General features: G+C 40.6%; 6 non-coding genes across 6 annotated transcripts; all 6 read left to right on the top strand.

The window, feature by feature from the left end:
• The first annotated feature begins 1,227 nt into the window (after positions 1–1,227).
• TRNAC-GCA (transfer RNA cysteine (anticodon GCA)) lies at positions 1,228–1,299 on the top strand. Its single transcript has one exon. It is a non-coding gene; the product is annotated as a tRNA-Cys (tRNA).
• A 2,091-nt stretch (positions 1,300–3,390) lies between these two features.
• TRNAC-GCA (transfer RNA cysteine (anticodon GCA)) lies at positions 3,391–3,462 on the top strand. The gene has a single exon. It is a non-coding gene; the product is annotated as a tRNA-Cys (tRNA).
• Positions 3,463–5,554: 2,092 nt separating this feature from the next.
• On the top strand, positions 5,555–5,626 carry TRNAC-GCA (transfer RNA cysteine (anticodon GCA)). Its single transcript has one exon. It is a non-coding gene; the product is annotated as a tRNA-Cys (tRNA).
• Positions 5,627–7,718: 2,092 nt separating this feature from the next.
• TRNAC-GCA (transfer RNA cysteine (anticodon GCA)) lies at positions 7,719–7,790 on the top strand. The gene has a single exon. It is a non-coding gene; the product is annotated as a tRNA-Cys (tRNA).
• Positions 7,791–9,882: 2,092 nt separating this feature from the next.
• On the top strand, positions 9,883–9,954 carry TRNAC-GCA (transfer RNA cysteine (anticodon GCA)). Its single transcript has one exon. It is a non-coding gene; the product is annotated as a tRNA-Cys (tRNA).
• Positions 9,955–12,044: 2,090 nt separating this feature from the next.
• On the top strand, positions 12,045–12,116 carry TRNAC-GCA (transfer RNA cysteine (anticodon GCA)). Its single transcript has one exon. It is a non-coding gene; the product is annotated as a tRNA-Cys (tRNA).
• The last annotated feature ends 355 nt before the right edge of the window (positions 12,117–12,471 follow it).

The following is a 12,471-nucleotide window of genomic DNA, read 5'->3' as shown; positions in this document are numbered from 1 at the left end:
TTTCTCCAGTAGCACACCTATTTACTGTAATTAGTATGTAAGGTAACGTCGGCTAGACAAAACTGGACCCAAATGCTGGTACACTGTGAATGGCCTGTGTACTGTTTCCAGTGTGTTTCACTAGTATCACGCCAGCTTACCGTTACTAGAATGTACAGTAAGACTGGTCCAATATGTATACCATATCAAATTGTTTTACCATAAAACAAAGATATAGCATTGTTAAAGACATTACCACGTGAGGGACACAGAAATTGCATTTTAAAAGACATCTATGTGAACTTGCATCGATTAGAAGAGATAGTGACTGTGTGAGAGTTGTATGGTACTGCTAACCAAAGCACTGTTCAAAAGAAGTCTTTCCTCACTAGAGTTGTGTTCTGTCAATGTCTGAGGCAGTGGATTTTTAAATGAGCTAGGAGGCTTAGACTGGCTGAGTCACTGACAGCTTTGCACACTTACTGCAGAGAGTGAGCAGACGAGAGACTAAGACTGAAATTTAGGGCACAGAGTGATTGCAGAAGAGAGTAAGACTCACTCTCACTTCCAGCATGGTGAGTAGACAAGAGAGTAAGCTAGTCCCACAGCTGGAATCCCAGAGTAGGTATAACTCAGTGCTAGTCAGAGTCCATGGTATTATATGTGACGTCTGCACGCTACAGCCTGCTGCTCGCAGTAATAAGGTGTGTGTGAAGGCATATTTCAGGAAAAGAGGATGTGTATAGCTCAGCAGTAAAGTATATGACTGCAGATCAAGAGGTCCCCAGTTCAAGTCTTGCTTCCCACTTCTCCTTTTAAGGAACAAAAAAAAAATCTCTGTTACTTATTTCAATTTCTGGAGATTTCTTGAAAGTATGTCACAGAAAAACCACTAATTAAAAAGAGTTTTAGGTTTTATCTGCGTCCATAAAAGGTTGTGTGAAAGGACCAGCAGCCGGTCTCCATAGCAGTCCCTGTGACTAGTGAAGCAAGAGTAAGCTTGAGAGTGAATTGGCACCCTTGGCCTAGGACCTGCTGTCATGCTATGTATTTTGGTGTGAATAGTGAAGCATCAGGTGTGTTGAGTGTGTCCATCAGCTTGTAGCCAGGGGCATGAGTCAGGCTGTGTCCCAGACCCTGTGACTAATAAATCAGCAGGTGGTATAGAGAGCCTATCAAAGAGGAAGCCGTTCTCATGAGATCCACAGCAGCAGTTTCTAGTCCATCCACTTCCAGATAGTACAACAAGGGGGCATAGCTCAGTGGTAGAGCATTTGACTGCAGATCAAGAGGTCCCTGGTTCAAATCCGGGTGCCCCCTTAATACTTTAAAGAAGATGTCAATTTCTTTCTGTATCGCTTTTTTCAATTCTTGGGGATTTTTTGAAAGTATGTCACACTAAAACGACTAATTAAGCAAAATAGCTCAAAGTTTTATGTGCATCCTTATGACTCTTGTTGAAAATTAACAGTTTTCACACTCACACCCAGTAACTGCACCATGGATCAATCTGGGTGCCCCCTTCACACATGAAAGAAGCTTTCAATTTCTTTCTATATCACTTTCTACAATTCTTGGGGATTTATTGAAAGTATTTCACACTAAAACGACTATTTAAACAAAATACCTCAAAGTTTTATGTGCATCCTTAAGACTGTTGTGCGAAAATTAACAGTTTTCACACTCACGCCCAGTAACTGCACCATGGATCAATTCGAGTAAAACAAGAGTTCGTACATTGGCACACAGGGACAAATTGAAATTTGTGTACACAGCATGATACTGTGTACTTTAATACATCTTATAACATTCTGTAGTGTGCAGCACACAGATAATGTTTTACGGCATGGATTTATTAACAAGCATTGCTTCTAATAATTGAGCATATAGCAGAAATTGCAGGTGCAAAGAAAAAATACATAGGTAAACAAATCACAAGTTTCTAAATTCCACTGTATTTACCACAGCACAGCTGATTTGTTGTGCTTTAAGAAACACTGTGTGCCTGTACAGCAGCAAAGATGTGAGTGTGTGGACACTGTATGCCCGTAATGCTTTCACAAATGTCCTTATACTGTAACAGAAGTCTCTGCAGTTTTAGAACTGAGTTTGGACAGTAGCATGTGTGCTTACTGATAGTAATATGTGTAAGAAACAAATGCCTGCATGCTGTTACTTGTGTCTTTCTCCAGTAGCACACCTATTTACTGTAATTAGTATGTAAGGTAACGTCGGCTAGACAAAACTGGACCCAAATGCTGGTACACTGTGACTGGCCTGTGTACTGTTTCCAGTGTGTTTCACTAGTATCACGCCAGCTTACCGTTACTAGAATGTACAGTAAGACTGGTCCAATATGTATACCATATCAAATTGTTTTACTATAAAACAAAGATATAGCATTGTTAAAGACATTACCACGTGAGGGACACAGAAATTGCATTTTAAAAGACATCTATGTGAACTTGCATCGATTAGAAGAGATAGTGACTGTGTGAGAGTTGTATGGTACTGCTAACCAAAGCACTGTTAAAAAGAAGTCTTTCCTCACTAGAGTTGTGCTCTGTCAATGTCTGAGGCAGTGGATTTTTAAATGAGCTAGGAGGCTTAGACTGGCTGAGTCACTGACAGCTTTGCACACTTACTGCAGAGAGTGAGCAGACGAGAGACTAAGACTGAAATTTAGGGCACAGAGTGATTGCAGAAGAGAGTAAGACTCACTCTCACTTCCAGCATGGTGAGTAGACAAGAGAGTAAGCTAGTCCCACAGCTGGAATCCCAGAGTAGGTATAACTCAGTGCTAGTCCGAGTCCATGGTATTATATGTGACGTCTGCACTCTACAGCCTGCTGCTCGCAGTAATAAGGTGTGTGTGAAGGCATATTTCAGGAAAAGAGGATGTGTATAGCTCAGCAGTAAAGTATATGACTGCAGATCAAGAGGTCCCCAGTTCAAGTCTTGCTTCCCACTTCTCCTTTTAAGGAACAAAAAAAAAATCTCTGTTACTTATTTCAATTTCTGGAGATTTCTTGAAAGTATGTCACAGAAAAACCACTAATTAAAAAGAGTTTTAGGTTTTATCTGCGTCCGTAAGAGGGTTGTGTGAAAGGACCAGCAGCCGGTCTCCATAGCAGTCCCTGTGACTAGTGAAGCAAGAGTAAGCTTGAGAGTGAATTGGCACCCTTGGCCTAGGACCAGCTGTCATGCTATGTATTTTGGTGTGAATAGTGAAGCATCAGGTGTGTTGAGTGTGTCCATCAGCTTGTAGCCAGGGGCATGAGTCAGGCTGTGTCCCAGACCCTGTGACTAATAAATCAGCAGGTGGTATAGAGAGCCTATAAAAGAGGAAGCCGTTCTGATGAGATCCACAGCAGCAGTTTCTAGTCCATCCACTTCCAGATAGTACAACAAGGGGGTATATCTCAGTGGTAGAGCATTTGACTGCAGATCAAGAGGTCCCTGGTTCAAATCCGGGTGCCCCCTTAATACTTTAAAGAAGCTGTCAATTTCTTTCTGTATTGCTTTTTTCAATTCTTGGGGATTTTTTGAAAGTATGTCACACTAAAACGACTAATTAAGCAAAATAGCTCAAAGTTTTATGTGCATCCTTATGACTCTTGTTAAAAATTAACAGTTTTCACACTCACACCCAGTAACTGCACCATGGATCAATCTGGGTGCCCCCTTCACACATGAAAGAAGCTTTCAATTTCTTTCTATATCACTTTCTACAATTCTTGGGGATTTATTGAAAGTATTTCACACTAAAACGACTATTTAAACAAAATAGCTCAAAGTTTTATGTGCATCCTTAAGACTGTTGTGCGAAAATTAACAGTTTTCAAACTCACCCCCAGTAACTGCACCATGGATCAATTCGAGTAAAACAAGAGTTCGTACATTGGCACACAGGGACAAATTGAAATTTGTGTACACAGCATGATACTGTGTACTTTAATACATCTTATAACATTCTGTAGTGTGCAGCACACAGATAATGTTTTACGGCATGGATTTATTAACAAGCATTGCTTCTAATAATTGAGCATATAGCAGAAATTGCAGGTGCAAAGAAAAAATACATAGGTAAACAAATCACAAGTTTCTAAATTCCACTGTATTTACCACAGCACAGCTGATTTGTTGTGCTTTAAGAAACACTGTGTGCCTGTAAAGCAGCAAAGATGTGAGTGTGTGGACACTGTATGCCCGTAATGCTTTCACAAATGTCCTTATACTGTAACAGAAGTCTCTGCAGTTTTAGAACTGAGTTTGGACAGTAGCATGTGTGCTTACTGATAGTAATATGTGTAAGAAACAAATGCCTGCATGCTGTTACTTGTGTCTTTCTCCAGTAGCACACCTATTTACTGTAATTAGTATGTAAGGTAACGTCGGCTAGACAAAACTGGACCCAAATGCTGGTACACTGTGACTGGTCTGTGTAAAGTTTCCAGTGTTTTTCACTAGTATCACGCCAGCTTACCGTTACTAGAATGTACAGTAAGACTGGTCCAATATGTATACCATATCAAATTGTTTTACCATAAAACAAAGATATAGCATTGTTAAAGACATTACCACGTGAGGGACACAGAAATTGCATTTTAAAAGACATCTATGTGAACTTGCATCGATTAGAAGAGATAGTGACTGTGTGAGAGTTGTATGGTACTGCTAACCAAAGCACTGTTAAAAAGAAGTCTTTCCTCACTAGAGTTGTGTTCTGTCAATGTCTGAGGCAGTGGATTTTTAAATGAGCTAGGAGGCTTAGACTGGCTGAGTCACTGACAGCTTTGCACACTTACTGCAGAGAGTGAGCAGACGAGAGACTAAGACTGAAATTTAGGGCACAGAGTGATTGCAGAAGAGAGTAAGGCTCACTCTCACTTCCAGCATGGTGAGTAGACAAGAGAGTAAGCTAGTCCCACAGCTGGAATCCCAGAGTAGGTATAACTCAGTGCTAGTCAGAGTCCATGGTATTATATGTGACGTCTGCACTCTACAGCCTGCTGCTCGCAGTAATAAGGTGTGTGTGAAGGCATATTTCAGGAAAAGAGGATGTGTATAGCTCAGCAGTAAAGTATGTGACTGCAGATCAAGAGGTCCCCGGTTCAAGTCTTGCTTCCCACTTCTCCTTTTCAGGAAGAAAAAAAAAATTCTCTGTTACTTATTTCAATTTCTGGAGATTTCTTGAAAGTATGTCACAGAAAAACCACTAATTAAAAAGAGTTTTAGGTTTTATCTGCGTCCGTAAGAGGGTTGTGTGAAAGGACCAGCAGCCGGTCTCCATAGCAGTCCCTGTGACTAGTGAAGCAAGAGTAAGCTTGAGAGTGAATTGGCACCCTTGGCCTAGAACCTGCTGTCATGCTATGTATTTTGGTGTGAATAGTGAAGCATCAGGTGTGTTGAGTGTGTCCATCAGCTTGTAGCCAGGGGCATGAGTCAGGCTGTGTCCCAGACCGTGTGACTAATAAATCAGCAGGTGGTATAGAGAGCCTATAAAAGAGGAAGCCGTTCTGATGAGATCCACAGCAGCAGTTTCTAGTCCATCCACTTCCAGCTAGTACAACAAGGGGGTATAGCTCAGTGGTAGAGCATTTGACTGCAGATCAAGAGGTCTCTGGTTCAAATCCGGGTGCCCCCTTAATACTTTAAAGAAGCTGTCAATTTCTTTCTGTATCGCTTTTTTCAATTATTGGGGATTTTTTGAAAGTATGTCACACTAAAACGACTAATTAAGCAAAATAGCTCAAAGTTTTATGTGCATCCTTATGACTCTTGTTGAAAATTAACAGTTTTCACACTCACACCCAGTAACTGCACCATGGATCAATCTGGGTGCCCCCTTCACACATGAAAGAAGCTTTCAATTTCTTTCTATATCACTTTCTACAATTCTTGGGGATTTATTGAAAGTATTTCACACTAAAACGACGATTTAAACAAAATAGCTCAAAGTTTGATGTGCATCCTTAAGACTGTTGTGCGAAAATTAACAGTTTTCACACTCACGCCCAGTAACTGCACCATGGATCAATTCGAGTAAAACAAGAGTTCGTACATTGGCACACAGGGACAAATTTAAATTTGTGTACACAGCATGATACTGTGTACTTTAATACATCTTTCTACATTCTGTAGTGTGCAGCACACAGATAATGTTTTACGGCATGGATTTATTAGCAAGCATTGCTTCTAATAATTGAGCATATAGCAGAAATTGCAGGTGCAAAGAAAAAATACATAGGTAAACAAATCACAAGTTTCTAAATTCCACTGTATTTACCACAGCACAGCTGATTTGTTGTGCTTTAAGAAACACTGTGTGCCTGTACAGCAGCAAAGATGTGAGTGTGTGGACACTGTATTCCCGTAATGCTTTCACAAATGTCCTTATACTGTAACAGAAGTCTCTGCAGTTTTAGAACTGAGTTTGGACAGTAGCACGTGTGCTTACTGATAGTAATATGTGTAAGAAACAAATGCCTGCATGCTGTTACTTGTGTCTTTCTCCAGTAGCACACCTATTTACTGTAATTAGTATGTAAGGTAACGTCGGCTAGACAAAACTGGACCCAAATGCTGGTACACTGTGACTGGCCTGTGTACTGTTTCCAGTGTGTTTCACTAGTATCACGCCAGCTTACCGTTACTAGAATGTACAGTAAGACTGGTCCAATATGTATACCATATCAAATTGTTTTACCATAAAACAAAGATATAGCATTGTTAAAGACATTACCACGTGAGGGACACAGAAATTGCATTTTAAAAGACATCTATGTGAACTTGCATCGATTAGAAGAGATAGTGACTGTGTGAGAGTTGTATGGTACTGCTAACCAAAGCACTGTTAAAAAGAAGTCTTTCCTCACTAGAGTTGTGTTCTGTCAATGTCTGAGGCAGTGGATTTTTAAATGAGCTAGGAGGCTTAGACTGGCTGAGTCACTGACAGCTTTGCACACTTACTGCAGAGAGTGAGCAGACGAGAGACTAAGACTGAAATTTAGGGCACAGAGTGATTGCAGAAGAGAGTAAGACTCACTCTCACTTCCAGCATGGTGAGTAGACAAGAGAGTAAGCTAGTCCCACAGCTGGAATCCCAGAGTAGGTATAACTCAGTGCTAGTCAGAGTCCATGGTATTATATGTGACGTCTGCACTCTACAGCCTGCTGCTCGCAGTAATAAGGTGTGTGTGAAGGCATATTTCAGGAAAAGAGGATGTGTATAGCTCAACAGTAAAGTATGTGACTGCAGATCAAGAGGTCCCCAGTTCAAGTCTTGCTTCCCACTTCTCCTTTTAAGGAACAAAAAAAAAATTCTCTGTTACTTATTTCAATTTCTGGAGATTTCTTGAAAGTATGTCACAGAAAAACCACTAATTAAAAAGAGTTTTAGGTTTTATCTGCGTCCGTAAGAGGGTTGTGTGAAAGGACCAGCAGCCGGTCTCCATAGCAGTCCCTGTGACTAGTGAAGCAAGAGTAAGCTTGAGAGTGAATTGGCACCCTTGGCCTAGGACCTGCTGTCATGCTATGTATTTTGGTGTGAATAGTGAAGCATCAGGTGTGTTGAGTGTGTCCATCAGCTTGTAGCCAGGGGCATGAGTCAGGCTGTGTCCCAGACCCTGTGACTAATAAATCAGCAGGTGGTATAGAGAGCCTATAAAAGAGGAAGCTGTTCTGATGAGATCCACAGCAGCAGTTTCTAGTCCATCCACTTCCAGATAGTACAACAAGGGGGTATAGCTCAGTGGTAGAGCATTTGACTGCAGATCAAGAGGTCCCTAGTTCAAATCCGGGTGCCCCCTTAATACTTTAAAGAAGCTGTCAATTTCTTTCTGTATCGCTTTTTTCAATTCTTGGGGATTTTTTGAAAGTATGTCACACTAAAACGACTAATTAAGCAAAATAGCTCAAAGTTTTATGTGCATCCTTATGACTCTTGTTGAAAATTAACAGTTTTCACACTCACACCCAGTAACTGCACCATGGATCAATCTGGGTGCCCCCTTCACACATGAAAGAAGCTTTCAATTTCTTTCTATATCACTTTCTACAATTCTTGGGGATTTATTGAAAGTATTTCACACTAAAACGACGATTTAAACAAAATAGCTCAAAGTTTGATGTGCATCCTTAAGACTGTTGTGCGAAAATTAACAGTTTTCACACTCACGCCCAGTAACTGCACCATGGATCAATTCGAGTAAAACAAGAGTTCGTACATTGGCACACAGGGACAAATTGAAATTTGTGTACACAGCATGATACTGTGTACTTTAATACATCTTTCTACATTCTGTAGTGTGCAGCACACAGATAATGTTTTACGGCATGGATTTATTAACAAGCATTGCTTCTAATAATTGAGCATATAGCAGAAATTGCAGGTGCAAAGAAAAAATACATAGGTAAACAAATCACAAGTTTCTAAATTCCACTGTATTTACCACAGCACAGCTGATTTGTTGTGCTTTAAGAAACACTGTGTGCCTGTACAGCAGCAAAGATGTGAGTGTGTGGACACTGTATGCCCGTAATGCTTTCACAAATGTCCTTATACTGTAACAGAAGTCTCTGCAGTTTTAGAACTGAGTTTGGACAGTAGCATGTGTGCTTACTGATAGTAATATGTGTAAGAAACAAATGCCTGCATGCTGTTACTTGTGTCTTTCTCCAGTAGCACACCTATTTACTGTAATTAGTATGTAAGGTAACGTCGGCTAGACAAAACTAGACCCAAATGCTGGTACACTGTGACTGGCCTGTGTACTGTTTCCAGTGTGTTTCACTAGTATCACGCCAGCTTACCGTTACTAGAATGTACAGTAAGACTGGTCCAATATGTATACCATATCAAATTGTTTTACCATAAAACAAAGATATAGCATTGTTAAAGACATTACCACATGAGGGACACAGAAATTGCATTTTAAAAGACATCTATGTGAACTTGCATCGATTAGAAGAGATAGTGACTGTGTGAGAGTTGTATGGTACTGCTAACCAAAGCACTGTTAAAAAGAAGTCTTTCCTCACTAGAGTTGTGTTCTGTCAATGTCTGAGGCAGTGTATTTTTAAATGAGCTAGGAGGCTTAGACTGGCTGAGTCACTGACAGCTTTGCACACTTACTGCAGAGAGTGAGCAGACGAGAGACTAAGACTGAAATTTAGGGCACAGAGTGATTGCAGAAGAGAGTAAGACTCACTCTCACTTCCAGCATGGTGAGTAGACAAGAGAGTAAGCTAGTCCCACAGCTGGAATCCCAGAGTAGGTATAACTCAGTGCTAGTCAGAGTCCATGGTATTATATGTGACGTCTGCACTCTACAGCCTGCTGCTCGCAGTAATAAGGTGTGTGTGAAGGCATATTTCAGGAAAAGAGGATGTGTATAGCTCAGCAGTAAAGTATGTAACTGCAGATCAAGAGGTCCCCAGTTCAAGTCTTGCTTCCCACTTCTCCTTTTAAGGAACAAAAAAAAAATTCTCTGTTACTTATTTCAATTTCTGGAGATTTCTTGAAAGTATGTCACAGAAAAACCACTAATTAAAAAGAGTTTTAGGTTTTATCTGCGTCCGTAAGAGGGTTGTGTTTAAGGACCAGCAGCCGGTCTCCATAGCAGTCCCTGTGACTAGTGAAGCAAGAGTAAGCTTGAGAGTGAATTGGCACCCTTGGCCTAGGACCTGCTGTCATGCTATGTATTTTGGTGTGAATAGTGAAGCATCAGGTGTGTTGAGTGTGTCCATCAGCTTGTAGCCAGGGGCATGAGTCAGGCTGTGTCCCAGACCCTGTGACTAATAAATCAGCAGGTGGTATAGAGAGCCTATAAAAGAGGAAGCCGTTCTGATGAGATCCACAGCAGCAGTTTCTAGTCCATCCACTTCCAGATAGTACAACAAGGGGGTATAGCTCAGTGGTAGAGCATTTGACTGCAGATCAAGAGGTCTCTGGTTCAAATCCGGGTGCCCCCTTAATACTTTAAAGAAGCTGTCAATTTCTTTCTGTATTGCTTTTTTCAATTCTTGGGGATTTTTTGAAAGTATGTCACACTAAAACGACTAATTAAGCAAAATAGCTCAAAGTTTTATGTGCATCCTTATGACTCGTTGAAAATTAACAGTTTTCACACTCACACCCAGTAACTGCACCATGGATCAATCTGGGTGCCCCCTTCACACATGAAAGAAGCTTTCAATTTCTTTCTATATCACTTTCTACAATTCTTGGGGATTTATTGAAAGTATTTCACACTAAAACGACGATTTAAACAAAATAGCTCAAAGTTTTATGTGCATCCTTAAGACTGTTGTGCGAATATTAACAGTTTTCACACTCACGCCCAGTAACTGCACCATGGATCAATTCGAGTAAAACAAGAGTTCGTACATTGGCACACAGGGACAAATTGAAATTTGTGTACACAGCATGATACTGTGTACTTTAATACATCTTTCTACATTCTGTAGTGTGCAGCACACAGATAATGTTTTACGGCATGGATTTATTAACAAGCATTGCTTCTAATAATTGAGCATATAGCAGAAATTGCAGGTGCAAAGAAAAAATACATAGGTAAACAAATCACAAGTTTCTAAATTCCACTGTATTTACCACAGCACAGCTGATTTGTTGTGCTTTAAGAAACACTGTGTGCCTGTACAGCAGCAAAGATGTGAGTGTGTGGACACTGTATGCCCGTAATGCTTTCACAAATGTCCTTATACTGTAACAGAAGTCTCTGCAGTTTTAGAACTGAGTTTGGACAGTAGCATGTGTGCTTACTGATAGTAATATGTGTAAGAAACAAATGCCTGCATGCTGTTACTTGTGTCTTTCTCCAGTAGCACACCTATTTACTGTAATTAGTATGTAAGGTAACGTCGGCTAGACAAAACTCGACCCAAATGCTGGTACACTGTGACTGGCCTGTGTACTGTTTCCAGTGTGTTTCACTAGTATCACGCCAGCTTACCGTTACTAGAATGTACAGTAAGACTGGTCCAATATGTATACCATATCAAATTGTTTTACCATAAAACAAAGATATAGCATTGTTAAAGACATTACCACGTGAGGGACACAGAAATTGCATTTTAAAAGACATCTATGTGAACTTGCATCGATTAGAAGAGATAGTGACTGTGTGAGAGTTGTATGGTACTGCTAACCAAAGCACTGTTAAAAAGAAGTCTTTCCTCACTAGAGTTGTGTTCTGTCAATGTCTGAGGCAGTGGATTTTTAAATGAGCTAGGAGGCTTAGACTGGCTGAGTCACTGACAGCTTTGCACACTTACTGCAGAGAGTGAGCAGACGAGAGACTAAGACTGAAATTTAGGGCACAGAGTGATTGCAGAAGAGTGTAAGACTCACTCTCACTTCCAGCATGGTGAGTAGACAAGAGAGTAAGCTAGTCCCACAGCTGGAATCCCAGAGTAGGTATAACTCAGTGCTAGTCAGAGTCCATGGTATTATATGTGACGTCTGCACTCTACAGCCTGCTGCTCGCAGTAATAAGGTGTGTGTGAAGGCATATTTCAGGAAAAGAGGATCTGTATAGCTCAGCAGTAAAGTATGTGACTGCAGATCAAGAGGTCCCCAGTTCAAGTCTTGCTTCCCACTTCTCCTTTTAAGGAACAAAAAAAAAATTCTCTGTTACTTATTTCAATTTCTGGAGATTTCTTGAAAGTATGTCACAGAAAAACCACTAATTAAAAAGAGTTTTAGGTTTTATCTGCGTCCGTAAGAGGGTTGTGTGAAAGGACCAGCAGCCGGTCTCCATAGCAGTCCCTGTGACTAGTGAAGCAAGAGTAAGCTTGAGAGTGAATTGGCACCCTTGGCCTAGGACCTGCTGTCATGCTATGTATTTTGGTGTGAATAGTGAAGCATCAGGTGTGTTGAGTGTGTCCATCAGCTTGTAGCCAGGGGCATGAGTCAGGCTGTGTCCCAGACCGTGTGACTAATAAATCAGCAGGTGGTATAGAGAGCCTATAAAAGAGGAAGCCGTTCTGATGAGATCCACAGCAGCAGTTTCTAGTCCATCCACTTCCAGCTAGTACAACAAGGGGGTATAGCTCAGTGGTAGAGCATTTGACTGCAGATCAAGAGGTCTCTGGTTCAAATCCGGGTGCCCCCTTAATACTTTAAAGAAGCTGTCAATTTCTTTCTGTATCGCTTTTTTCAATTCTTGGGGATTTTTTGAAAGTATGTCACACTAAAACGACTAATTAAGCAAAATAGCTCAAAGTTTTATGTGCATCCTTATGACTCTTGTTGAAAATTAACAGTTTTCACACTCACACCCAGTAACTGCACCATGGATCAATCTGGGTGCCCCCTTCACACATGAAAGAAGCTTTCAATTTCTTTCTATATCACTTTCTACAATTCTTGGGGACTTTATTGAAAGTATTTCACACTAAAACGACGATTTAAACAAAATAGCTCAAAGTTTGATGTGCATCCTTAAGACTGTTGTGCGAAAATTAACA

This window comes from Pleurodeles waltl, chromosome 4_1 (assembly GCF_031143425.1).
Source record: "Pleurodeles waltl isolate 20211129_DDA chromosome 4_1, aPleWal1.hap1.20221129, whole genome shotgun sequence".
NCBI lineage: Eukaryota > Metazoa > Chordata > Amphibia > Caudata > Salamandridae > Pleurodeles > Pleurodeles waltl.
The sequence above is the reverse complement of the archived record's forward strand: the minus strand, read 5'-3'. Positions and strand labels throughout refer to the sequence as shown.